Raw genomic sequence first — 26,008 nt, 5'->3', positions numbered from 1 at the left:
GTACTATATTTACGATTGAACCGTTATTATTTTAGTGTTTATTTGGTCTCAAAGGCATGTGATGTGATCGAATCTGTTATCATTAAGTACAACAAACGACCTAAATCTCAATTCGCCTCATCATCTTGGCATTTGCTGAAGGTTGAAAATTGCGTAAATAATATGACGATGAAAGTGGCCGGTGGCCAAGTTAAAGATTTTGGTTTACAAGAGCAAAGAGAAATGGCGTGCCAGCAGAAATAGTACAAAACAAACCGATAACACTGCCCTTGGCCAGAGAAGTCGTTGACCTTATCTACTTGTTCCTTTTTAACTCTCCCTTGCCTGTACGTGCAACAAGAAATGACTCTACTTATTCCAATATGCACTTGACGATTTCCATTATGACTCTTAACTCCAGGGTCTTAACTTTATATTCCTCTAGCTAGAAAATTAATATGAAGTTTCGACACAGCTCAAAGAACTCAAGTTTTTTACAGAGCCTATTAGATGCTTGCCCTATAATTTTTCGGGTAATGGTGTATGGTGTGTTTATCTTTTATCAATTATTGTTTTAACTAGCAACACCGTCACAAAAGGAAGTGTTGCCAGGAAAGGTTCCATCTGATCGCGCATAGGATTAAGAAACACGTTTGGGTACTTCCTGCGGCCTATAAATAAACAAATATGGCCGCCCGGAAGCTGGACGACCTCGAGGGAACTTTTGTTGGAATAAAACAAACGCTGCATTGCATCGGTCGTCCATGGTTCAGAAGTAAGGAAATGTCGCAAACACCTACGTATGACAATGTGGATGCACCATGTGTGATATTTTTTATGAAGAAGGACAGTGATGATGCATCTAATCATATGTATATTTGATTTGCTGCATCATTGTGGGTAGGGTTGCCAGGCGTCCGGATAAAGCCGGACATAGTTAGGCTTTTTGATTGCGTGTCCGGCCAGAATTACCGATGTCCGGCCTGTCCGGCGAAAGTCGAGCCACAGAATAAGGCACGCACGCATCAGGACGTTAGGCAACCGAGGATGATAGTACTCACTCGTGAGCTCACTAATTGCATCAGTCCGGCTTTTAGGGTAAAATGTCCGGCCAAATGAAGCACAGAGTCCGGCTTTTGTGTTTTTGGACCTGGCAACCCTAATTTTATTGTGGGTAATGCAGATCTTTTTGCAACATTCTCTTAAACTTTAGATTGCGTCATAAGAGGATAATATCCTTTCACTGGAGCAAGCACGACGTCAAACGAGTTTGAATTTCACCATTCTCTGTAGGTAGGTTACTGGCATGCTGAGTCATCATAAAATATCGAATTAGTGGCTTTTAATATTAAGTAAATAAAAGGATTTCAATGGAACTAAGTACCTTATTGTTATTTGCCTGTTTGATCAAAGGGAAATAGAGATGATATTCCCATCTCATTTTCGTGAGGTCCTTAAGTTTTTTGTCCATTTAAGGAGCTTTGTTAAAATGACGATGTCGCCATTGATGTTATTTTTATTGTCGGGTCAAAAGAGTGCGTATCGTCATAACCCCAGTCCATAAAATACTCGCAAATGTATACCATCTCGGAGTTTATTTATGTCTAGTCTTAGCGTGGGGCACTTTTTAATACATCGTGGGGGCTCTTAATAAACGTTCGTGATGTTTTGAGGCGAGTAAAAATAAACTATAGCAGATGTCTCTCATCATAATGCTTTTATCGTAATTTAGTAAAGATTGGGAGTGATTTTTTTAGTTTAAATTGCAAACGGCTGAGTTAAAATTGGAATGTTATGACTGTCCTATATTGGTGATACTCCGCTGCACTTTATTTGCCTTTTGGTATCGTTAAAAACTTAAAAACAAAATACATTCTAAAGTAACACAACGCATGGTAAATAATTTAACATTCACGTGCGGCATATACTTACACATGGTAATTTTATTTGCACAGTCTAATCTAATAAGTTAATTCTAGATGTATTAAAAAAGTATTGGTTTTTTATTTTATTTTAATCCTTGAAGCTGTAAAACTGTAACTTATGTGTACTGTGTCGCTATTGCATTTCGGGTTCTCGGGTTTGCACCATACATTAAATTTAAATTATAGTAATAAAGGAGTAGGTAGCAAAATTTTGTAAATACATGGAGTTTAAGATTGGTTGTAAATGCAGTCGTATTACAATAAAATTAGTATTACATTGAAAACAACCATGTAGGCGTTGAAAGACCTTGAATGCTTAAGTAGCTCCGTGCTTTGATGCTAAAATGTCCATTGTTGTTATGGCGAGTGATAGGACTCCTAATTTGACCAGATATTTATAACTTAACTATCCAATACAGCCGTAAAATGTTAATCTTAAAGATGTCCTCAACGCTTTTAGTTTTTAGGCTCCGTTTCTGTTGACCAAATCCTCCATTTGCATCTGGTATGTGGTGCATAGGGTCGTGTACCACCTGTAGTTTAGATTAATAAATGACCTGTGTGCTTACCATGAGTTTACGTTAGGTGTGCTCGCTAGCGACTGCGTAAAAAAATGACATTAATTAGTATGACATATTGTGCAGCCCCCTAGCGGCTACTTTCATGAAACAAAATCTTCATAGAGATTTTTGACGTAATCGCTAGCGAGCACACCTAACGTAAACTCATGGTAGGTACACTGATGATGATTATGTATGTCAGGTCGCTATACTACATTTTATAATCGTTGTCCAGCACATTTTTGTAAATAAGTTACATTTTAGCATCTTTCGATCAACAAATCAAAATCGCTTGCGAAACTCACGCCCTCTGTTTTGTTATTGAGTTAGCATGGCACCGTTAAATGTTCTTGGCACTTTTCCGCCCGCTTGATTATTCTAAAATGCATACATGTTGATAAAATTACGTTATTGATATTGCTTATTGACGAAAGAAATTCTTTGTCTTGCATACATCCGGCATTAAGTCCGCCACAGTGCATTGTCTGTATGTGTGCTAAAAGTTTAAATAAATAAATAAAAAATACATACATATTACCTAAGTTACCTACTGTATCATTTTTATGACATCCGCGTCATTTTAGTTAATACTTAAATTGTGTGGCGAGGGTTTTCCTAATTCCACCCATTATTATGCCGTTTGTTGAAATATCTTTACTCATTCATTCGTAATTAGCACGCATTACTGCAAGAACAAACATAGGTAGCACTTATTACAATTTTTTAAACGTAAGTCTTCTCACGAATGTTCTTTTCTTGGAACATTGTTATTAAGTAACCAATGCACTACTGTTCTATAGATAATATATTAGCGTTTACACATCGGAAAGTTTGTTGAATTTATTACTGAACACCTGTGTAACTAAACCGCTTTCTATCAGGAGCATATTTCAGACAACATGGCAGCATCGAGGTTTCTTCTGTATATTTTGAAGCAGGAATACACACTGACTTTGGCTTTGACTTTCATTTAGAAAGGAACACGTTCGAATTACATAGACAACCTAAAATGCATTATGTACCTACTTACTTACGTCTGTGTAGAATAACTTCTCATAACTTGTTACTTGTATTCATTTAGTTTTAGAACATTACTCGTATGTGTGAGAATTGGCTCATTCACCCATCCAAAGTAATATTTCATTATTATTTAATAACTTTAATACAGAAGGTCGATAATTTAAAAAACATTTGATTAAGTATTATTACACGTATTAAGATACTTTACTTACTTATTTAGCGAAAATTAATACTGTCAATTTATTATATCAGATCAAATTAAATTATCTATTAAGTAACATGGTTTTACCGTTAACTATTATAACATCATTATCTTTTCGTGTTTTTACTAAACTGGTTTATTTTATTAGAAAAAGAACGGGCTTTCCGTGTTGATAAAATAAGTACTGCTTTGTTCATCATTTAAGCGTTATTATAAATGCTAATCAACCGACTTCAAAAAAGGAGGAGGTTCTCAATTCGACCCGTATGTTTTTTTTTTCTATGTTTGTTACGCGATAACTCCGCCAATTATGAACCGATTTGAACAAATCTTTTTTCGGCGTATAGGTAATACCTCAAGGGTGGTCCCATTTAAATTTAATAATAGAAAAAACAACCCCCAAGGGTAGAAAATTGGGGATGAACTTTTTTATACGCAATATCTCCGCCGATTATAAATCAATTTGAACGATTATTTTTTGTTGAATAGGTATTATCAAAAGGGTGGTTTCATGCGAATTTGAAGAAAATATTTCACCCCCAAGGGTGGAAAATTGGGGATGAACTTTTTTATACGCAATATTTTTAATTTTTAGTTTTTTTTTGTGTTCACGCATTTGAAGTCGGTTTTATTTTTTTTTAAAGTTAATTATTTTCTTTATTTTTTTTTCAATTAGTGTACCTACAATTTCAGACGCGGATGCAGTACCTACCTAGTTTCTACTGAGTTATGAAGTAGTCAGCCTCACTCTAATGGCTTCTATAATGACTTGCCTATTATTTCATAGAAATTGCTCCTCGGATATTTGCCTCGTTAGATGAAGAACATGTAATCAAGCGACTTCCATATAAATAAGGATGTAAAATGCAAATTCATTACCGTAATTTATACCTACATTTAGAATAAAGTGTTTACTATCAATAAAGCAACTATAGAGAAGAAATAACTTGACTGTTCTATGTTTCTTCCTTCTAAGATTCATTTATGTATCATCACCATAGGAAGTAGACTACTAGACATGCATGAATATGATAAAATATAAAATACAACCTAATAAGAAACATCAAAATTCACAACGAATATTCTCGTAATTAACCGGTTTTTAATACATAGGATTTCAAGTTTTGAATCGAATCGAATACTTACTTCAAAAGCCAACCGAACCTGTAACAGTTTTTTTTAATACATAGAATTGTTAATGATTTTTAAACTACTCGTGCTTATTACGCTTGCAATTACATGTTTAGTTATATTCTCATTAGCATATCTGTTTGAGACGGTTCCACTAATAACGTGCACATTCGTATATTACACAATCCTACGCTTGGCCACGGTTCTCTCTACCACGTCTGCAAGCGATCCAACTGAGTAAATTAATCGCTCATTATATGCATACGTACCAACTGATGTGCATAATGCACGTCCACACATTGGGTTATGTATTGGATCCAAGCTTGGCGCCGAAAAGCCAAATATAATGTGTGCACATAATACATAATATTTCACCAGCACTGCACTGTCTGCACTAGACTGGACGTTCAACATTTCTAAAAGAATCAAAACCTTACGTCATACACGGAGAATGGGATTAGACCGGGGGATTATTATCTAAATAAAGACCAGTAGGTTCAGAATCGAATTATTTTGGTCTTGGTGCAATTGTTTTGCATTCTAGACAATTAATTAAGGCATAGCTCAAATAGAAACGTCACGTTACTTTGTTTGCCAATTTTTGTTTATGACACAAAGAGATACACCCAGAAGAGTTTAAAATAAAAACAAATCGAGTAAAGAACTAAAGATTTTCTACTTGTTTCTTGTTAATAATCAATGGAAACTGCTAGAAAATAAGCTCTTAGTTTCATCAGACAGACCACTTAATTACACTGCAACCGTTGGGTTTGTCTTCTTAATAGCTTTGCCCTCACTTCCTTCCTCGTCGGAGTATTTATCTGCATTGTATGCCTTCCTAGATCGCAACTCGTACTTATTTAATTACGATGCATGTCGTTATAAACTGTAATATCTATATTCAATGCTAATACTGTAGGAAGTGTAGCACTGTTGTAAGCAATTTATTTCTTATGTACAAAATCGAGACAAGACTAATAATTTATTTACAAAATATATCTTTAATCCACTGCGTTTTCGTAATTTTCAGTCATCATCTGAGCTGTATTTGCCAAATTATTATTTTCTTTGCCAATTTCTCTATGCACCCGAACTGCAGCCAAATGTGTTTTGCTGGTACAGTCCTATTTATGTATTAAAATATGATAATTTTATAAGTACCATACTGAGTACCTACCTACTTAAATTCGTGAGAAAATATTTAAGCTGTTACAAGTGTATCGTCACACGACATAATTATACCTACTACAAAGGAAGGATATGCGGTTTCATGTAACTGATCTAGCTCCATCCGCTTCCTTACAAATTCAAGGGGATAGAAGCATAGCACATGGTTGTAGGGCAACTGCCGATAGTTCCTGCAAGGCTCTCTGAAGTGCACTCGAAATTGACCCGTAAAGATAATGCATTACGTAACTGGCATGAGTTGCAGTTTGCCGTCAAACTTTCAAATTCCCTAAACATGAAAGGCAAAGGCAAACTTGCCGATAGTACTCGTATAGTCAATCAGACGTCCAATTCAACAAAGTTCTCGGTAACGGCTTCTCTGATGGACACTATCGCTTCCTTTATCAAGATTCAGCATACAAGGGTCACAACAAATCATGGCATTGCCCATAACATTGACAGTTGCTAAACGTCACCGTACGTGCTTCATATACACAGATTACATAACTTCCTGCTGCTGATGTAACAGAAGAAATAGACCAAAACAAAGTGCACATTGTGTCCTTATTCCTTGGTGCATAGAGGTCAAAATAAGAAGGGAACAAGAACAAGACAATGGTCGTACGTGATGCGGCCGTCAGTTGGGTATTATCGACCTCATTCGACCTCGTGTTTCTATTGCCGCGTGAACTTGGGAGGGTCGGTAAGTTATGATTGTGAGAAAAGGTTGGCAACCTCAAGGCGGAATGGACCCACACCTTTCCTTTCCATATCCGGGTTGCTACGGCTAATGGAGACATGAATCAACTTGCAGATTGAAAGGTCGCGTTTGCATACATGCATGCACTATGCACCTGAGCTTTCATGATGTCATCAGGCTATAAGATTTCCTTGTTATGGAATCGGTATGGGCAAACTTCATTTAATTAATGTTTACAGCTACATGATGAATAGCGATTTTTACAAATGAAAAAAATTAGCAGTCACTTCAGCCTTCTCTTGTGAAGCAGGACAAGGGTATGAATTTAATGAATCACCGGTCAAATCCAAAACAGATACATATTTTCTGAAATGAAAGAAGCGGATTCGATTCACGACAGACACATACGATGGACTTCAATCTGTAATTAAAGATTTCGACGTCTCGCCAGTATTTTTAACCTTTAGAGAGATCCGGTTTTAAATATGGATTGTTGTGTACAAGATTCTGTTCCGAACAAACGCAGATAGGATTTTCCTACATTTACTTTTTCATTGTTCTTTTGTAGAAACATTGCTCTTTTGTGAAAGTATTGACCCGAAATGTCAAATGAAGAATGAATGTAAAGTTCTTGAGAAAAGTTACAGGTCGGGGATTCACTATACTTTAAATAATAATAATGCACCTTAAATCATAGCTCTTACTAAAATAGTCAATTTATCTTGTTATGGAAACAATGTGCTACAAAATTGAATTTATTAGACAGTGCTGTGTGGTAAGAACCTTCTACTCTTGCGTCAATATGATAGTGAAGGATGATTATGAATGAATTGTGAATAGCACTGAATTACTCACTTCAATCAAAAGTTGAGTACACACTATTGAAGTGTCGTCGTGTCAAACGATTGAATTAACTTTTATTGTATGTTTTGTCAAACAATCGCGCTATAAGTGGAATAAAATGTAAATTCGGATTACAGAAATAAACCTTATCGTAATTAATGACATTAGCATTCTCAAGTAGTTTTCCATGCATTTTGAACTTAGTTAAGGTGCCCTTCTAATTTTTTAGTGTACCTGTGGGATATGATGTTCAACCACAATAAGGAAGCTAGATGTTAGTGCTTCCTTCCGAGCGGTGTTATGCTCGGGGACCAAGGTCCAATTTACACCATCTTGGTTTGTCTATATATACTTGGCAGGATATAAAACTCCGTCACCGCGATGCAGGTTTGTATGAGCGGCGGAGTGTGCCATAGTGTAGTGTAACAGCGCCATCTGTTGGTCACTAGTTTGTAGTGGCGTCGCCACACCACTCCCCCCGGAAGAACCGGAGGTGGATGACGTCAGGATGAGCTCAGCAGTCTGTGCGTGATGAGCTTACAAGTGCCAGTGTGCTCAAGTCTGCGGTGAGTCGAGACGAGCAGGTTGCGGTGCTCTATCCACGGTGAGTCGGGATAGTGAGCGAAGGCGTCTTCGATGGTCGGGCGTGGAGCTGGGCCAGAGCTGTACCCGTGACCAGTGAAGTGACGGTTGCTTGCTGCCGAGGAACCAGGAAGGTCGGTTGCGATCTGCGATGGTCCCTGAAGGCTGGATGCTGGCTTGTTGAAGACTGGAGCTGATGACGGAGTGGCGGAGATGGTGAGGATGGCGGAGGCTGATGCCGAAGATGGTGGTGATGGAGGTTGCGTCTCACATCACGTCGGGGTCACCAATGTGGGATATGATGCTCAACCACAATAAGGAAGCTAGATGTTAGTGCTTCCTTCCGAGCGGTGTTATGCTCGGGGACCAAGGTCCAATTTACACCATCTTGGTTTGTCTATATATACTTGGCAGGATATAAAACTCCGTCACCGCGATGCAGGTTTGTATGAGCGGCGGAGTGTGCCATAGTGTAGTGTAACAGCGCCATCTGTTGGTCACTAGTTTGTAGTGGCGTCGCCACATACCTATTAAAATTTTTTTTTATTTAATTTAGAAACTGCACATAATTGATCGAAAACGGTACATTTAAGCGGTCTTATTGCTTATCTCTTCCATACTATTACACAGGGAAGTAACAATAAGGTATTGCGCCACAAGTTTTTCCGTCAAAGAGAATCTTAAAGAAGGAAAGTAATTTGGACTGCTTCCAAACCAACACATTTGGTAATCCTAATGACCAATTAGTCATGATTGCCAAGGTTGTTGCGGCGAGTTTAAAATGAATAGGTGCCTAAACGTGTATCCGGGCTTATAATGATACATTTACTTTAAGAACCGCTTGAGCCATTGGCGCCTCTAAGGCCCAGTAACAGTTGCTGTTAAAGTTTCTGATTGTTATCTGACAACTATCTAACAGATTAAAAATGCACTGGGGAAACTGTTTTTGTGGCAGATTGATGTGCTGGCGCTTGTTGTAACAATCGTCATAAGATTTCTGACACAACGTCGGAATAATAAACATACTTAGGTTGAATAGACTTTTGCCTTTGAAGCCATCTTGGATGTCGGTAATATCATTTTTAACGAAATTACATTCAAAACCCAGTTGTATGCCTGTTCTGATTTATTCAATCTGCGAAAATAATCCGTCTTATTAACTTTCACTACGATTTTCAAAAGGAAATAAATATTTTGGGATTCAATTAATTTAATTGCTAAAAAAACAAACGTCACATTTCACCTTTTGACTTGTTTTAATTACCAAATAAAAAGTCGGTCAGGGCCACGAGTGATTCAGCACGAAGATTCACTGTTTGATTGTGCTGTTCTTTTCGGCATAACACCATTATTGTCCGTTATCTTCATCATCAGCAAAAGTGTTATTCGAATATTATAAATGGTCTTGAAACCTTTTCCCGCTTGGATGCGATTAATCATACATATTTTTTCAAATCATTTTATGTAGCATTTGTTATTGACTCTTTTTCGTGAACCCCTCGCTCCTTCACCATCACACTAGGCATAGTGTGGGTGCACTAGTGAATCGAGTTTTATTCTTCGTTGCGGGCCTGTCCTTGTGTACGCACAAGCAGTTTTCCCACTCAATGCACCGTCGATCTGGTGAAGGCAGCAGCCAGGCGACGCTTGGATGCAGGCAACGTTAGGGCCTGACCAACAGTGGACAACTTTTGGTTGACCTAAACGAATACGCACCTACTTGTAAAAACAACTGAATACTAGAAAAAACAGATTTACCTTCACTGTAAATAGATAAACCTTAATTTAGTTCTGGGAATTTTTCCAGAATACAAATTCCGTGCATTGACGTAACAAAGACGTTTGCGAAGTGATTACCTAGGTACTGCAAATTAATTTTATGCATTTTCATGACCCGACTGGCCATAACCATAGTACTCGTATAACTGCACTAGGAAAATACACTTTGTTATCGCTACAAATGCTTCGTAGAGTAATAATTTAGTACAGACGACGGCATATCAGTTAACCACTGTGGCATCATAACTGCTAAAATGTAATAAGAACAATTTTGTAATAATAGTGTTGACGCCTGTACGTTATAGTTAAAATAATTATTCTTTTTAGAAGTGAGCACAGGAAAATTGAAAAACAGCGAGAATCCCATGTTTTATGTATGGATAGGTACGTGTACTTGTATGAAAGACGTACGTTTTCAATTTAACTCTGGTTTGGAAAGCAAACAGCGTCCTATTGAATAGTAATGAATAGATCAAGTCACGTTTTAGGAACGAAATAACCGGCAGTACATGTTTTCTATGCCTTTCAATGAATACGATGATTTTTTGCTATCATCACTGGGAAAATAAGGCGAAATTAAATAGGGTTTTAAAAGGTTAAAGGGATTCTTATTTTAAGCAGTACACTCAAATCGAAAAAGGTGTTATATCTTAGAAATTAAACACAACAAATATTTTTTTTCACATTTATTTATTCTTCTGGGTATTTCTAATAACAACACAATTAAACAGTCATGCGCTTGCAATTTATCGCGGTTTCGACATAGATTGCTTCAACCGATCATCCTGCGCGTGCGCCGGGTGACACGGACTCCCGATCGTTACGTCAGCCAACGCAACCATTCATTAACAGAATTACAATGCCTATCTAATACATTACTATCACGTAAAACATGCACATCAGACTATACATTTTTGTAGCAAAATCGCTCTTCTTACCACTACATAAGATACCTAAGTGTTTAAGTTTATAAGCGTTGTACAAGCCACAATACGCTTCCTTTCACACGTATAACTTGTTTGGATTACAATTTTGTTATTAATAAAATTTTGTTAAGGTAGACCGAAAAATGAATGAAGATGAGTGTAATAATGTCAATGAATTAATGAAATATAATTAGCATTACATCATTCAAGATTATGATCGGGTAAATTAGAGAGGACGTATGCGCCTGCTGTAGAGACAAAAATATATGATGATAATTAACTTTTTAAAAAAATAAAACCGACTTCAAATGCGTGAACACAAAAAAAAACTAAAAATTGAAAATATTGCGTATAAAAAAGTTCATCCCCAATTTTCCACCCTTGGGGGTGAAATATTTTCTTCAAATTCGCATGAAACCACCCTTTTGATAATACCTATTCAACAAAAAAATAATCGTTCAAATTGATTTATAATCGGCGGAGATATTGCGTATAAAAAAGTTCATCCCCAATTTTCCACCCTTGGGGATTGTTTTTTCTATTATTAAATTTAAATGGGACCACCCTTGAGGTATTACCTATACGCAGAAAAAAGATTTGTTCAAATCGGTTCATAATTGGCGGAGTTATCGCGTAACAAACATAGAAAAAAAAAAAAAAAACATACGGGTCGAATTGAGAACCTCCTCCTTTTTTGAAGTCGGTTGAAAATAATGAATAAATCGGGATACGCGATAATACTTTTGAATTGTAAACTTATCATTCCAGAGGAAATTTAATCTTTTTAAACACACGATCTGATTAAACTGTTGAGTGTTCCATCAAGACAGTCGGCCTTCAGAACCAGTAAACGTTTCACCGGCGCGGTCCAGCTGTAGATCCTGGCTTCACAAGAGTGGCTGTGGTGGGAAAGAGTGGAGTCCAGACAGATTTTAGATGTTTTGGTGACATACGAGTTCTACGACGTGTAAATCTTGACTCCTGTGACAGGTATTGGATGGTAACGGATGCGCACTGAATTAGGTTTGCGTAAGTAATTATTACTATTGCAACACCACGATTCAACAAAACCACCGGTGCGCAACTTTATCTAGTCCACGTGTAGTATAATAGTTGTGGCCAAGGACTTGGTTATGCAATGTTTATATCGCGTCGATGCATTCTGCAATTAATTATGCAATCAATGCCCTCCGTGTACCTTGGTGATTAGCTGAGACATGATAAGATGACGCGATTGTTTTCCATTACGTTTGCATTAAAAATCTTTGAACAAACAAGTATTTCGACCCGATCCAGCGACAGTCGTGTCGAGGTAGGAATTATCTTGCCTGCCTTTCGGCTAATCTGGAGAGCGTGCTTATTTGAAGATCATATCAATTGACACGAATAACCAACAATCGCCGTCAAGTTTAGCTATTTCTTGTTATCTCGATGATTGTGGATTTATGGTGACTTGTAGAATGCTGGGAGTAATTTCTTGCAAGTAATCCCATAACTTGTTCTCTGTTTTTTTCAACCTTTTTGACACATTACAAACACTTCGATTTCATTGAAATATACAAATTAAAGTAAAATGCAATCCACTACCTTTTTGATACTAATCTTCTAATCTAACAAAACCACAACAATGTGAAATCATTTCCGCTTTCACACATCGTAAATTAACTTTTTAAAATAATACTAACATTTATTTATACGTAAGTAAGTAGTACCCGCATGGCGCCAACATAACGAAATAAAATTAACTTTGCGTAGCTATAGTTCCTACTGCGAGTCAAGGCTTTTCCTGGGTCTGTCGATTACTGTCATATAAATATTACTATGACTAAACGTCATAATCTTTTATGGTAGGCAGACAAGTCGGCTATCACAATTTAAATAACGTACCTATGTATATGGCAGTTCCTAGTTCACGCTGATGGATAATAATCTTATATCCGCGTTAATTTCGCAAATAGTCTTATAATAATTATGTGACGTTCGATTTATGAATGAAAACAGAAAAACAGCTACAACACTTAAACAGATGGTATTTATACGCTTTAAAGTGTCAGTCAATGTTAATCTTTGTTGTTCGTCGTTGAACGACATCTACGTCACACATATTGAATAGCTATCCAAGTGAATCGACGATTTGTAAGTTAGTAACTACGTCGTACTTGATAGGTGTTATGAAGAGTGATAAAAATATTACAATGTCTTATTTTAGTTTCCTTTTTATCTTTTATGTTAAAAATATGTATTCTAAAATAATTTAAACCCTTGATTGGATCGTTTGTGGGAATTCCCTGAGTTAATGACCATTCACGAAACCACTCGCTGTTTTTAAAATTAATTAACAATTATAGCACACAAACAAAGTTTTCCCTAATACATAACCTATTAGCACAGAATACATAATAGTAGCTATTAGTTACATTCAATGATTCAACATAACATTTTGTGGGAACAATAAATCTTTTCACTAATCGTAAAACCACAACAAACAAAACAACTCGATATAGTAGACTTTTATAGCTCCATTATAGATGACGCTTACATCATTACCTAACGATGTTATAAATAAATAAATTAATCTATTTAAATGTTAATGCAACCAGCTTGCTATGATACTTTGCAATAAAGTGGCAGTCGTAAACGAATAAAGAAATTAATGAAATAATGTTTTTGTAGGAACTCCTGGTAGATCAGGAATCAAACCATTTAATGAAACGCACGAGTCATGAATGAAAAGTGACGAATTTCCTATTTTTCATTCGCCACACTGGCTTTGCAAAGTACACTATAAACAGTATACAGCTGTAATTCGAATCATTTCGCTGTTTAGAAAAAAAAAAATACATATTTTATGTAGGTGGTATAAACTTGTTCACTAACAAGTTTGTAATTAAAAAAAATACTGGCATTTTCCTTTTATTGATTTTCCTCGTCTGATCTTAGTGTTCGGTCGCCTATATAACCACGATCGAAACATCAGTCGAATAAAAAAGCTATCTATTTATCAGGCACTCATGCCCGTTTTCACCATCAATCCCTAATTTTTAAGTGACCCCTATGAAAATTCCTATTCCTGTTATGTGTTACCATAGGGGTCACTTAAAAATTAGGGATTGGTGGTGAAAACGGGCATTCTTCTTCACTGCAGGAACACGACTCTCTAATTACCAGAATCATTATTGGAGAATTTGGCCTAAGCTACGCTTCTTATACTGTCCAGACAGGTATTTTAATTCATGTACTTTATCTGAAGCATGTAGTGTCGCGATATATCCCTTATTGACTTTAAAAGTATGCAGCCTTAATTATTAGCCACTGTCATCTTTATATGCAGTAAGCAGGCGTATCTAGAGAACGGCTGCGGGTACAGTCACCGCTGTCACCCTATACCTTGGTAAACGTCACAACAATACTCGCAAACAGTGCAAACAGCGCCTGCCATTGTGCAAATACCGTGTGGGAGTCGCATCGTGTCAGCCGCCGTACTGCGAGATAGGTAGGCCGCGAAGAGGCTGCTTATATTTATAACCTCCGGTCGAGAGGTCCGAGAGGCTGTCTCGCTCGCACACCCACCGCGGGAGCTCCGTGGATGTAACCTACGCGCGAGAGGACAGATATCGCTGTCCCGCTTCCTCTATGGTGCGCGCGCAGAAAGCACTGAAAGTTTTAATGTTTTCATGTCGTGTGCGACACGACCAATGTTTCTGTCTCCTTTCTGTGTACTATAAATATAGCGCATTTTGTAAATAAATCATCACTTCAAATCTGGACTCTGAGTTTCACTCATCTACCTGCACCTACCTTCTCCTCGATACACTGTTAGGCTCCATAACCGCATGAAACTGTACACCCAGCCATTTCGCGCTTTCTTCGCGAACAATGAAACTCTATACCGGTTGGATTGCTACGTCGGCGATCTAATTAGAAACTAGCAGCTATTTTAGCTCCAGCATTTTTTCTACACTAACTTTATCTGCGCGGCTTTGCCCGTGTGGACTGATGACTACAATATCTTGTTTCTTCATACAAAAATATAAACTCTGAACTTCAGTCTCATTCCCTGAGAGAATGCATTTTTGATAAACTCTTTAATACAGAGGATTAAGACATTGATGTGTGTTAAACAGTTTAGTAATTAGAAAACCTGAAAATGGCGACAAGGTCGAGCTAAGATAATTTAACCAACTAAATCCGGTATGAGTAGTCATTTATGAGAAAGTATATCCACGAGGTTGTTTAATGTTACATTTATCGCCAATTAACACACCTAGCTTGTTGTCTTATCAACTTCCAAAAACGATTATGCAAATGCTCATTGCTCGAATGCACATACGTAAATATTCGTAATTCGTTCTTCTGCTTTATTGATCTGTATTACGTTTTTTAGGGGCACTGGTGTAAGACATCATCAGCAGCCATGGGCCTTTCAAATCTGCATGAAAAATATTAGGAAAAATACCCAATCTGTATACAAATCAATAAAGCCTCAACTAACAAATCAATACAATCTATGATACAATAGCAGTTCTTCCTGATACTCGTACCACTAGCCACGTATTACCAGTGTTACGAAAGACGCATCCTTGAATGTGTAGTTTCCTATTTGACGCAACAGTCTCATAGCCTGACAAATGACAATACAGCAATTATCTATACATAATGGTTTTATTCATCAGTGTGTTTATCTCTTTGTTGAAGCCATTGCTCAGACAGAAAGTGCAGTTTTAATGTTAATACAGATAGCATTATAGCATAATAAAATCGACAGCATCATTAGATTAGACTTCTTTGTCGCAAAATAACACCTATTATAACTACAGAAGATGCAACTTTGTTTACCTTGATATGCCATCGTATGTTTATTATTACAGGTGAAATGTCCGACTCGAAAACTTTTGTTATAAAATGACGCCCCGAACCTAGCAAATATTCACACATTTGATTGGTTGAATTTCAATATTGAGGGTCCATGCACATCAAGTTTTTTCAGGCGCGCGTTTAATTTGCATACGAGTACATTATTACAATAACATCGCTGTGAATTCCGATGGCATGCTGAAAACACGTCGTGTGCATAAGCCCTTAGACCAATCACAGACTTGAATCCCTTGAATGCGAACTCATACTAAAGTATCACATTACAGTGCAGGTAAAGTTCCAACACGAAAGGTACCTATGGATGATCCACAAGAATACCTACTAATTAAAGACACAGTAACAACCACACCATCAGCCTTCAAGCCGCGTAATCTGACTGTTACTATTGAGCAATATAACATTTTTTAAATCCTAGCTTACTCTCAGTTAACGCCATCTTACTCGTGACGCCTAATCCTCACCTTCAAGGTGCATCTTGATAAGAGCAATTAGGGGCCATCCATAAAGTACGTCACACGAATTTCATGATTTTTTGACCCCCCCTCCGTCCTTGTCACAGGTGGTCACATTTCTGAGACCCCCCCCTCCCTAGTGTGACGTCACATGTTTTGCAATTTCACATTGAAAAATTATTAAATTAACAGCAGTTCCAAAGTTAGTTTTATTTCCATTTAAATTAAGTACTTTTTTTTATGAAATCAACATTAGGTATATCAAATATTTGAAACAATTGAAATGTGATGTCCCGAAACTTAGGACCCCTCCCACCCCTTGTCACACCATGTCACACTTTGTCAACCCCCTCCCCCCCTCTTTTCGTGTGACGTACTTTATGGATGACCCCTTACTTCTAATCCACCAAGCGACGCGAATTCATGCAAACAGTTTTCTCTGATCGAATCAGAGAATACTCGTGCTTTAAAGATATACAGTAGTGATTTATGCCGGAAATATTTAGAAATATAAATAAGCACAGAATAGAATAATATTATGTAATTTTGAATACAAGTTTATTAATGTCTTCATAGCTCAGTTGTTGTAGTCGAAGCGTACATAAGCCCGCCTAAATTGTATTTCGATTTTGTGTTTCTATTAATTAATTTGTCTCTCTTCCGAAAAGCGAAAAGATTTTTATTTTTCAATTAATTTGATATAATGTAGAATTAAAAATTCAAATAACATGCTAATTACTCCATACTGGTATATTTATAAAACTATGTGGCGTGCCGTATTGGTATGAGATCACAGAAATACATAATATTAATGTTTGCGTGAGAAAACCCATAATAAGTAAGCACTTTTGTTGATATGATACAGACAGTCCGACACGCTAGGGAAGCCCCAAACAAACGTTATATTAAAATGCATACTTAAAATTGCAAAACTGACGGAAACAAGAATTTTGTATGATTTTATTAGTATGCTAATGAAGTCTTGAATATTGTCGTTGTGCTTATTAGACACAATTAAAAATTAATCTCGTGATTTATTATAGATTCCCAAGCACTTTTGTAATTAAAATGATAATGGTGTTATGGAACTACTACATATTATAATAACTATTTACAAAGGTTGTCTGGTTAAATAAACTTGGAATGTGATTGATTTTTTACCTTGAAATGGGTACTTCAGTATTGAAAACTATAACAATTCACAAAATAAAACTCTCCCAAGTTATGACAGAAAACCCCAAATGAAAATAAATAAAAATAATAATTAACATTCAAGAAATAGATGAGAAATATCTAGAAACAACAAGTAACTCTATTTATTAAGCCACAATGCTTATAATTCAATTTGTTCGAAGCCTACCCACTTATTACGCATGTTCTATTGAACAGGCGTAATAATGTAATTATAAGTTTATATCAGTTCTTTACAAACGTTTTGATTGCGTCTTTTATTATTTTTTATACATTAAATAATATTTGATAGCCTTCTTTATAAAATATTTATTGTTTATATTTATTTTCTTCGAATTTTGGGACTAACAAGGAATGCCTTTATTATTAAGTTCACCTTGTGTAGTTCATGTAGCTTAATGTTACACTTTTGTACACTCTTTGTACAATAAAGTAAAATCTTTATTGCCACAATAACATTACATTTGGTCATGCATGCACGCAACATCTGAACGAAGGAATAGCATCTTGCACGGCACCGACCCTAGGCTCAAATAAGTATTCCTTTATTAATAAAATCGTAAACAGCCTTTTTTTTTTCAAAAAGTTTCATGACCGAGCCACGCACTCGACCACATGACTTGCTAACACAATCGGAGTTCATAACTCGACTAATCATCGTAGTTAGACCGTGTGATGGCCAATAAACTCAATCAGCGACTAACAAGAACTAACTAACTCCTTTAACTTATAAATAGGATATAATCCACAGGGAAGCCCCGGCATGTAGGCGAAAATCTTATATGGGGACATGTCTTCATTAGAACTGGTTCAATTACAACTTCGATTGGATTTTGTTGTTCGGTGTTATTGGAATTTTTGGAATTACCTATATCAAAAACTTGTTGTGAGACGTTGACATTTAGCCAAAAATAATACTTATAAGGAAAACATACAGAGAAAATGTAAAAAATAGAAAACACAGCTAGTTACAAGTTTCTGGTGTTGTAATATTATGTAAAAAGCAGTCTTTATTCATGTTTATAATAATGAGACAAGTAAAACATAACAAATAAAAAGTATCAAAGTCCAAGAAGCTATAATTCTCTGTGAGTCCTAACGATGCTAAAACGCATTCCATATTCCATAAATTTTGGTCATGGCTTGCTCAGTTAGGGTTGCCAGGCGTCCGGCTAAAGCCGGACATGTTTGGCTTTTTACGGTCTTGTCCGGCCAAATATTATTGTCTTGTCCGGCCTGGCCGGCTATTGTTAGGCTTTTTATTTGGCTGCCGCGCTAGACAAAAGTCGAGCCTCAGAATAATATGAAGCGCACGCATCAGGATGTTGGGCAACCGATGATGATAGTAGGTACGGTACTCACTCGTGAGCTATGACACCTCCCTCCCGTCATATGTCCGGCTTTTAGGGTAAAATGTCCAGCCAAATGAAGCACTGAGTCCGGCTTTTGTGTTTTTGGACCTGGCAACCCTATGCTCAGTTCAATTATAATTTACACCTACAGCCTACACCTTACACTATTAACCCAGGATAATTTGTTAATGTCCTTTGTTTTCCTTTTAAACCTTTTGTTGAAAGCTGGCTATCAAATTACAGCAGCGCACAGAGAGAGTCGAGCAACACGCGCGTTATCTGCTGCAACGTTTCCAAACAGGTTCAGCGTCACGTTTCGGGCCAATAACATGCCTTATCAGCAACATAGCTCTTACAGGTATAATTTAATTAGGTTTCGTTTATTGATATTATAAGTCATCATTTAAAAAAAAAAGCCATAACATAAGAGTCCTCATCAAGAAAAAACGAATGACCCCCGACACGATATGGTTGCTATAAGTCATTGAGGAGTTGTTTGGACTGCAGGGTGGCCCTTTTCCATATCAGCATAAAGTTTTATTTTCATCAAGTTTATGCATGAATAGGAATACCAAACACCCTATTCGAGCTATGGTAACTGTTTAAAAATTAAGTTGCAAAGGAGCTAAGCAAACATACACTCAAATTACAAAAACAATAGGCTTGGTTTATTAACAAGCAGGTCGATCAAAGATTCATTACATCTGAATACGGAACTCGTCCATCCTCAGCAAAAAGGTGTCAATTAACGCTCCGCTCCACTTCCCGAGCTGATTGGCCGCGGCAAAAACCATCAGGAAGTCATCTCGTTCTGACTGAGCGATGGTGTGGTCTATGGGAAAATGTTCTTTGCCTAATTGAGTAATGGCCGGCGGCGAATGATGGGATTGTTAACTTTCTTGTGACAATTTGAGGGAATTGGGTTAATCGATCAATTTGCTGTTCTTACCTCTTTTTTTTTTCTTTTTTTGTGTCACGCTTTCTAGTATACCTACCTACTTCAATATTCCTTTTCCTTCATCTTTCATAGATAAGTTGGTGAATCTAATATTTGGAAGAATGATTAAACTTAATAATAGATAATTTAATTTCTCAACATGATGATATCGTCGATAAAGGAAGTCCTTGGAAAAAATCATATTAAAATCGAGTAATTCCGGATCATTTTTGCAAGTCAGTATTCAACTTCTTTAATTTTATTAGTGAATTGACTCAAACCTCCTAAAAGCTTTTGAACGCTATCGCTGAAAAATTCAACAAGCTTCACGGAAAACAAACCGTAATGTTTGTAACCTCCATAAAGCTCAAAGCTTCGTGCCAGTGCCATTGCCACGGCATCGTTAAGTCCAAGTTCGCAGCCTTCGGCCATGCCAGTCACGCGACGCACCCTACTACAACCCCTAGGGGGTAGTGAGGGGACGTAACGTAACGATAACGTTTGTTTATGGCCTGGTTATGTGGTGGTAAGGGAGTGCTTTTGTTAGTTTTTAAAGAATATCTTCAGTGTTCTTTAAAATATATTTTAACGATTCATATTTGCAGATTTTTGTTTTGTCGATTTTTTTATTTTCCATTATTATTTATTCGAGCTAAAACCTATCGCCTTGGGATTTTGGGAATTGAAATTGTTTGTACTGTCTGTATATTATTATGTATTGGAAATATTTACTTGATTTTACGCACAGCTTGGTTTTCAAAGAAATTATTAATGTTAATGTTCTCAGAAAAACAAACTGATTGAATTTGGAAATATTGCAAATTTAAAAACTATTAAAGTTATATATTATTTTGGTGTAGGTAATCTACAATTTTTTCAATCCTTGAAACAAAATTGTAGTTTGATATCATCACAACCATTTATCGATGTCGATAATGGTTTAACCCCATCGGGTTCATCGATAAAGGCCAGACTTCAGTCACGGCCGCGGCTTCGTTTTCCCCTCAATCCATGACTCGACAATCATTTCCTACCTCAACATTATTGTTGTGTTATCCGCCCCAATGTTGATCCACTATACATTTTGGACTTAAATATAATTCCGGTATTAAGTAACGAGGCTTTTTAAATAAAACTTGATTCAAACTCAAGGGCATAATTGGTGTAATCATTTTTAGTCAACTAATCAATGGCATCCTGACTTATGTTTGAGATTTCATTGAGTATGTAGCGCAAACATTTTATAGCATGTCACTTGCAGACTCGGCTGGGTCCGATTGACAAAAATATTGTTTGTATTGACATTTAGAACATATCCGCTAAACATTGCTAGAAAACGAACGCCGAATTCGTTTTGTTCGTGAAGTGACTGGGTCAGACAATTGAATGTCATAGACAGTGATCAATTCCCAAAACATTTCTTCACACTAGTGAGTGTTTGTCGGTGTGATTGTCCGTGGACTATAAATACGCCATCTCAACCGAATATAGACGAAAATTCGACAGTAGATTACTGGTAAATGATCTCCTGAAATGTTTTGTACTACATTACCTATTTAGGCAATATTACTGGGTTTAATTATATTTTTTAACAAATATAGCTACGATAAGTTTAGGCAAACCACACGCAATGCAGCTGAAGCCACGGCCAGGCTTGAAGGACGCCAGTCACGGTCGCGACCTTCCACCGAAATACTCACACCCTTCGACAATGTCGATCGGTCGACAGGTTTGACGTACGGCACTGATCGTTTAATGTACATTTTGATAAACAGTTGACAGCACATCAGACTCTACTTTTTTGTTGCTGAACAGCAATAGCACTTATATTAATTAATACAACTAGGTAGGTATACAGGGTGGAATTTTGTAATGCCACCTGGAGGGAAAGTACTCTTAATACTGTAGATAGAAAATTTTACTGAAAGAAAACATTCCTTTATTTTTGAAAACACACAGCCACAGTTTTGAGTTTGATCCTTGATGCTCCATCGCTCGTATGACCCCAGAACTTTTCCTAGGCTTTTTGTTCTTAAAGTACTCTTATTACCATTCTTGCTATTGACATGGAGTGGAAACTATTGGAATTTAGAAATTTTTCATGACTGGTAAAGGTACATCTGTACCTATTTTGAAGTTGATACTGTTGATGAAGATAAGTCCTAGGTAGGTACATAATATTGACTACAACATCAATAACAAAGTCTTAAAATAGACTGGATATAAAAGCAATTAATTAATTTATATTTTATCCATATGGACTTGTTTTTAAATAGCTTTATGTTAAAGTTTCCTCGTTTTATATTATTGTTTATTACAAGCACATTCTTGTAATTAAGTGTAATCAATTATTGAAACATTTATTCATTGTAATCTGACTGAACTATATTCTGACGTTTATTTTTATACAAATTGTACTAGTATTTTCTATATCACTGTAAACTACTAGAAAGTGTCACCTCACCTCACTCGTCAAATAATACGAAAAAGAGCTAATGATTTCCGATTTCTCTGTGTCCATAATGTTATTATTTTTTTTCACTTTCTAATGTCTTGTAATGACTTCCGGGGTCATACATAATTTACATTTTGATCTTTAGTCTATGACGGCGTATGTGTGTGCGTTAGATTTAGATCTCCATTAACTAATTAGTGTTCAAAAACGTACACTGACTATAAATATTTGATTATGTATTCTCTACATAGCATGTATAAGATAGGCATCAAATAAGATCTGTTTTTGTTCAGCATTAATATTCAATGCCGGTGTGACGTTGACGTAATATGTCCGTCACAGTATAGTTATGTTTTACACGTATGGGGGCAAGTGCATACTGTAGTATTATCTGAGTACATCTAACATGGTCGACAGGACAAAAAGAGCATGGAGAGCGAATGGAATGGAACATTGAATGTTTGGATAGATCCAGTTTATACTGTAACCTATTGCTGATATCTTTAGATGGAGCTCGTGAAGCACTTTTAACCAGTTTTACGATATCTTGTGAAGTTTTTAATATTATGTGCCTTTACCAAATGCATGGAAGCTGAAAACATCGGATTTTCGGATTAGATCCAGTTTATTCTGTAACCTATTATTGATACAGTTTGATAGATCTCATGAAGCACTTTCAGGATCAGTAACTAGTTTTTTGATATCTTGTATTGTTTAGAAATAATCGAGTGAGATCACTTATCGTTTCCACCTGTATAACCAGAGATTTTCGAGTCTCACCTTACTACGAGTAGGTACAGTAGTATAATTAAGAGACCACAGTAATTTGATGATTAATCAGACGTGATCTTTGTACATCTGATGCGGGCTTATGTTATTTTTAAATGCTTATCTTGTATAACCCCGGTAATTACTATTTCTCTTAAATATTTAATGTAAGTTTAAAATACAAGTTGCTTACATTAATTAACATTTATTTTGTCCCATCGCATTCAGTTCGGTCGTCCGTCTTCTTCATCTCGCGAAAGCCTCTCTTATCGCCTTCCTAAATTAGTATTATTTAATTATACTATTTGAATAGGTACGTAAACCTGATAACAAAGATAAAGGTTACATAACCCACTTTCGTGGTTCTTATCATTAGGAAGTGTATATGAAAAACCAGAAGTGATTTGTGCTCTTATATCCTAGGTATTAAGGTGCACATAATATTTAACATGTGATTTGTTAATACTTACATAAGTATTTTTTTGTTTTAAAGTATTTCCTAGAAATTCAGTTTCCCAATAGTCTTTGTCAAATTAATAAATATTTTTGATTATTAAATTATTAATGTCGCCAAGCGGATAGATCATTCGTAAATATGAAATAAATAATTTGCTGGAAACATGATGCATTTTACACAAATGTTACCTATATTACTATTGTGATACTTGTTTACTAGTTAGTTACTGTTTCAACTGTAGCACATTTGCATTTTAATGGATGTATTTCAAATAACCTCTTAGTGTAAACTACGCTAGAACAAATATGATAATATCTTAGTTACCATCTAAATTCCTATTACATTAGTTAGTGGACAATTACTTAGTCTGATTGCATGCACGCACATTGCACGCGTTATACGCATATGGCATGCGCACGCATAGGTAGTGCCCATGCATGCGTAACGCAAGTAATAATGTTCGGGGGACAAAATTGCATATTAAATATTATTAGCTTTAGTGGGAGACATGCCTTTCTATTGTTACCTACATAGTAAGCGTTTGTTTGTATTTTTAAGCAAGTTTAAGCTTTTGCCCAGGTGTTTACTGGTCTCTTTTAAAGTTTCCTGGTCCCTGACAACCTATGTTATCTGACGCATAACATTGCTGGCTTTATTCATCGTGGATGTCGTAAAAGGTGACAAAAGGACAAATATGCGAACATCAAACCTCCCCAACCCATCTGGCCAACGAGGGGTGGGGGAGTGTAGGCCTTTTCCATTTACTTCTCAGACCTCCAGACCTTCTCAACTGACTAAATGACCTGATGACGATTCTAATTCTATCCGAGAATTGTAAAACCAAAAGCTGCAGTTTTTCTGTTAGAAAATTATAATTTCAATATGGAGTTCTAACTTATATTGCACAAGGTAAACATTTTACCTTTTAGTTAGTTCATTAATTGTATTAAAATACTGGTTCCCTTATCAGTTACTCTTGTTAGGGTGTGTTCACACTTATCGCCGATCGGTTTAGTTTATGTAATCGCCATCAAGATTCTGCAATACACATGTTGCGACCAAATTGCCTCATTTGATTTGGCTTTACGCAACACCTCATCGAATAGGATTAGTCTCGATTCGAATGTGACTAATGTTGTCTCATTTTACAATAGTTATGTTAATAGTTTTTTGACGGTTGACATTGCATACTTATATTTGATTACAATACCGAAGTTAAAACATCACAGCTGTCTGTTTTGCATGCTCATCTTTCTTCAAAGTTTGACATAGTTGATTTATCCGACGATTACGCTCTGTATCAAATAAACGTTGGCGATTTTATCGAGAGGGAAATCAGATTACCTGGTGAAACATGAAGTTGTTATTTTTTACCCTTATATCCTACCTAATAGGTCAGGTTTAAAAACTTTTCCTGTCGGTGTCGATATCATATTACTTTTTATTGCGGTCTATTATCGTTATTGTTTCGGCAGAAGTGCCATATTCTATTTTGTGTCTATAGCTAGCGACAAATTATTTGCAATCTCTAAGTAAATGCTTTTTGTTCATTTTAACTTGTGCTAGTAGTTTTTACAGTTTCCAGCGTGCAACGGCCCAGTTTCCGCCCGCTCGTTATGCAATCCGCTGTTTTATGGTCCTTTGATTTTCTTGAACATTGTTATTGTGCACTACGCCTTGTTTCCGCACCACAACGATAAGGTTCAAGTCAAGTAACGGTCGAAAACTGCTAAGTTGAGAATTTCTTGGAAAACTAACCCAAGTTATTTTGAAGAAGAAACTGTAAAAGTGCTTTTTGAGTTACAGGAGAAACTTCGCGTGAAACGTAGGATAAATCACTTAAATTCTAGTAAATTTAAACTAATTTGTACAGATGTTTTGCTCGGGGTTTTTACTGATTTTTTAATTGTAAAATAAATTTTACATCGACGAGGATTGTGAGTGTGTATTGTAGCACACCGAAAAACATCAAGATCATTATTTTTGCCAAATGTGCCGCGAACAAAACTTGACTCGGTAACGTTCCAAGGGTTGATACGCTCCCAAGGGTGTGCCGCTTTCTGCTTTTTTGCAGCTGGCTGTAGTGCACCAAATATAATAATAAAATGTATCAGTTAATAGACACAACGATAAATATATTTACTTGTGCTAAAAATAATCCGTTTGTTAAGTAAATTTTCACTAAATGACTGAATAAACGTTCATTATTTTTCTAAATATAATTATACTAATTAGTTGCCATTTTACTACGAGTAACTAAAAGAACCTTAACGCCGCTGTTTGGCATAGAAATAAATGCATTGTGATTCGGACTTCGGACACAAGATGCGAGCACTCGAATGGTATGCGTCGTTGATGATCGAAATGTTGCTAAGAATCGAATGCAAATGTCGCGACCAATTTATTTATTTATTTATTTATTTTATTGGGCTATCAACATGAGATACAGTATTAAACACAATTGATATAATAATACCTAATTAGTGTTTAGCTCGTATTTTATCGTCTCCAGAATAAGTGACTCATGTTAATGCCTTATTTAGAACTTAGGGTTCACTGGCCGCGTGTCGACGACCTTAATATTGCTACATTTTATAAACAAACATCTCGTTATGCTATCAGTTTTCGGCCTTATCGTTTCGGTCCAATAAAAATTTGTATATTTTTAGAACATTTATTGACACTTATTTTCTTGGCATTTGGGAAT

At 36.2% G+C, this 26,008-nt stretch overlaps 1 protein-coding gene across 3 annotated transcripts in view; it reads left to right on the top strand.

Moving 5' to 3' along the window:
* Positions 1-26,008, top strand: part of LOC135081103 (E3 ubiquitin-protein ligase goliath-like) — a 75,128-nt gene that overhangs the window by 7,795 nt on the left and 41,325 nt on the right. The gene's annotated exons all lie outside the window — the stretch shown is intronic.

This window comes from Ostrinia nubilalis, chromosome 19, assembly GCF_963855985.1.
Source record: "Ostrinia nubilalis chromosome 19, ilOstNubi1.1, whole genome shotgun sequence".
Lineage (NCBI taxonomy): Eukaryota > Metazoa > Arthropoda > Insecta > Lepidoptera > Crambidae > Ostrinia > Ostrinia nubilalis.
Note: the sequence above shows the minus strand (reverse complement) of the source record. Positions and strands in the feature narration are given on the sequence as shown.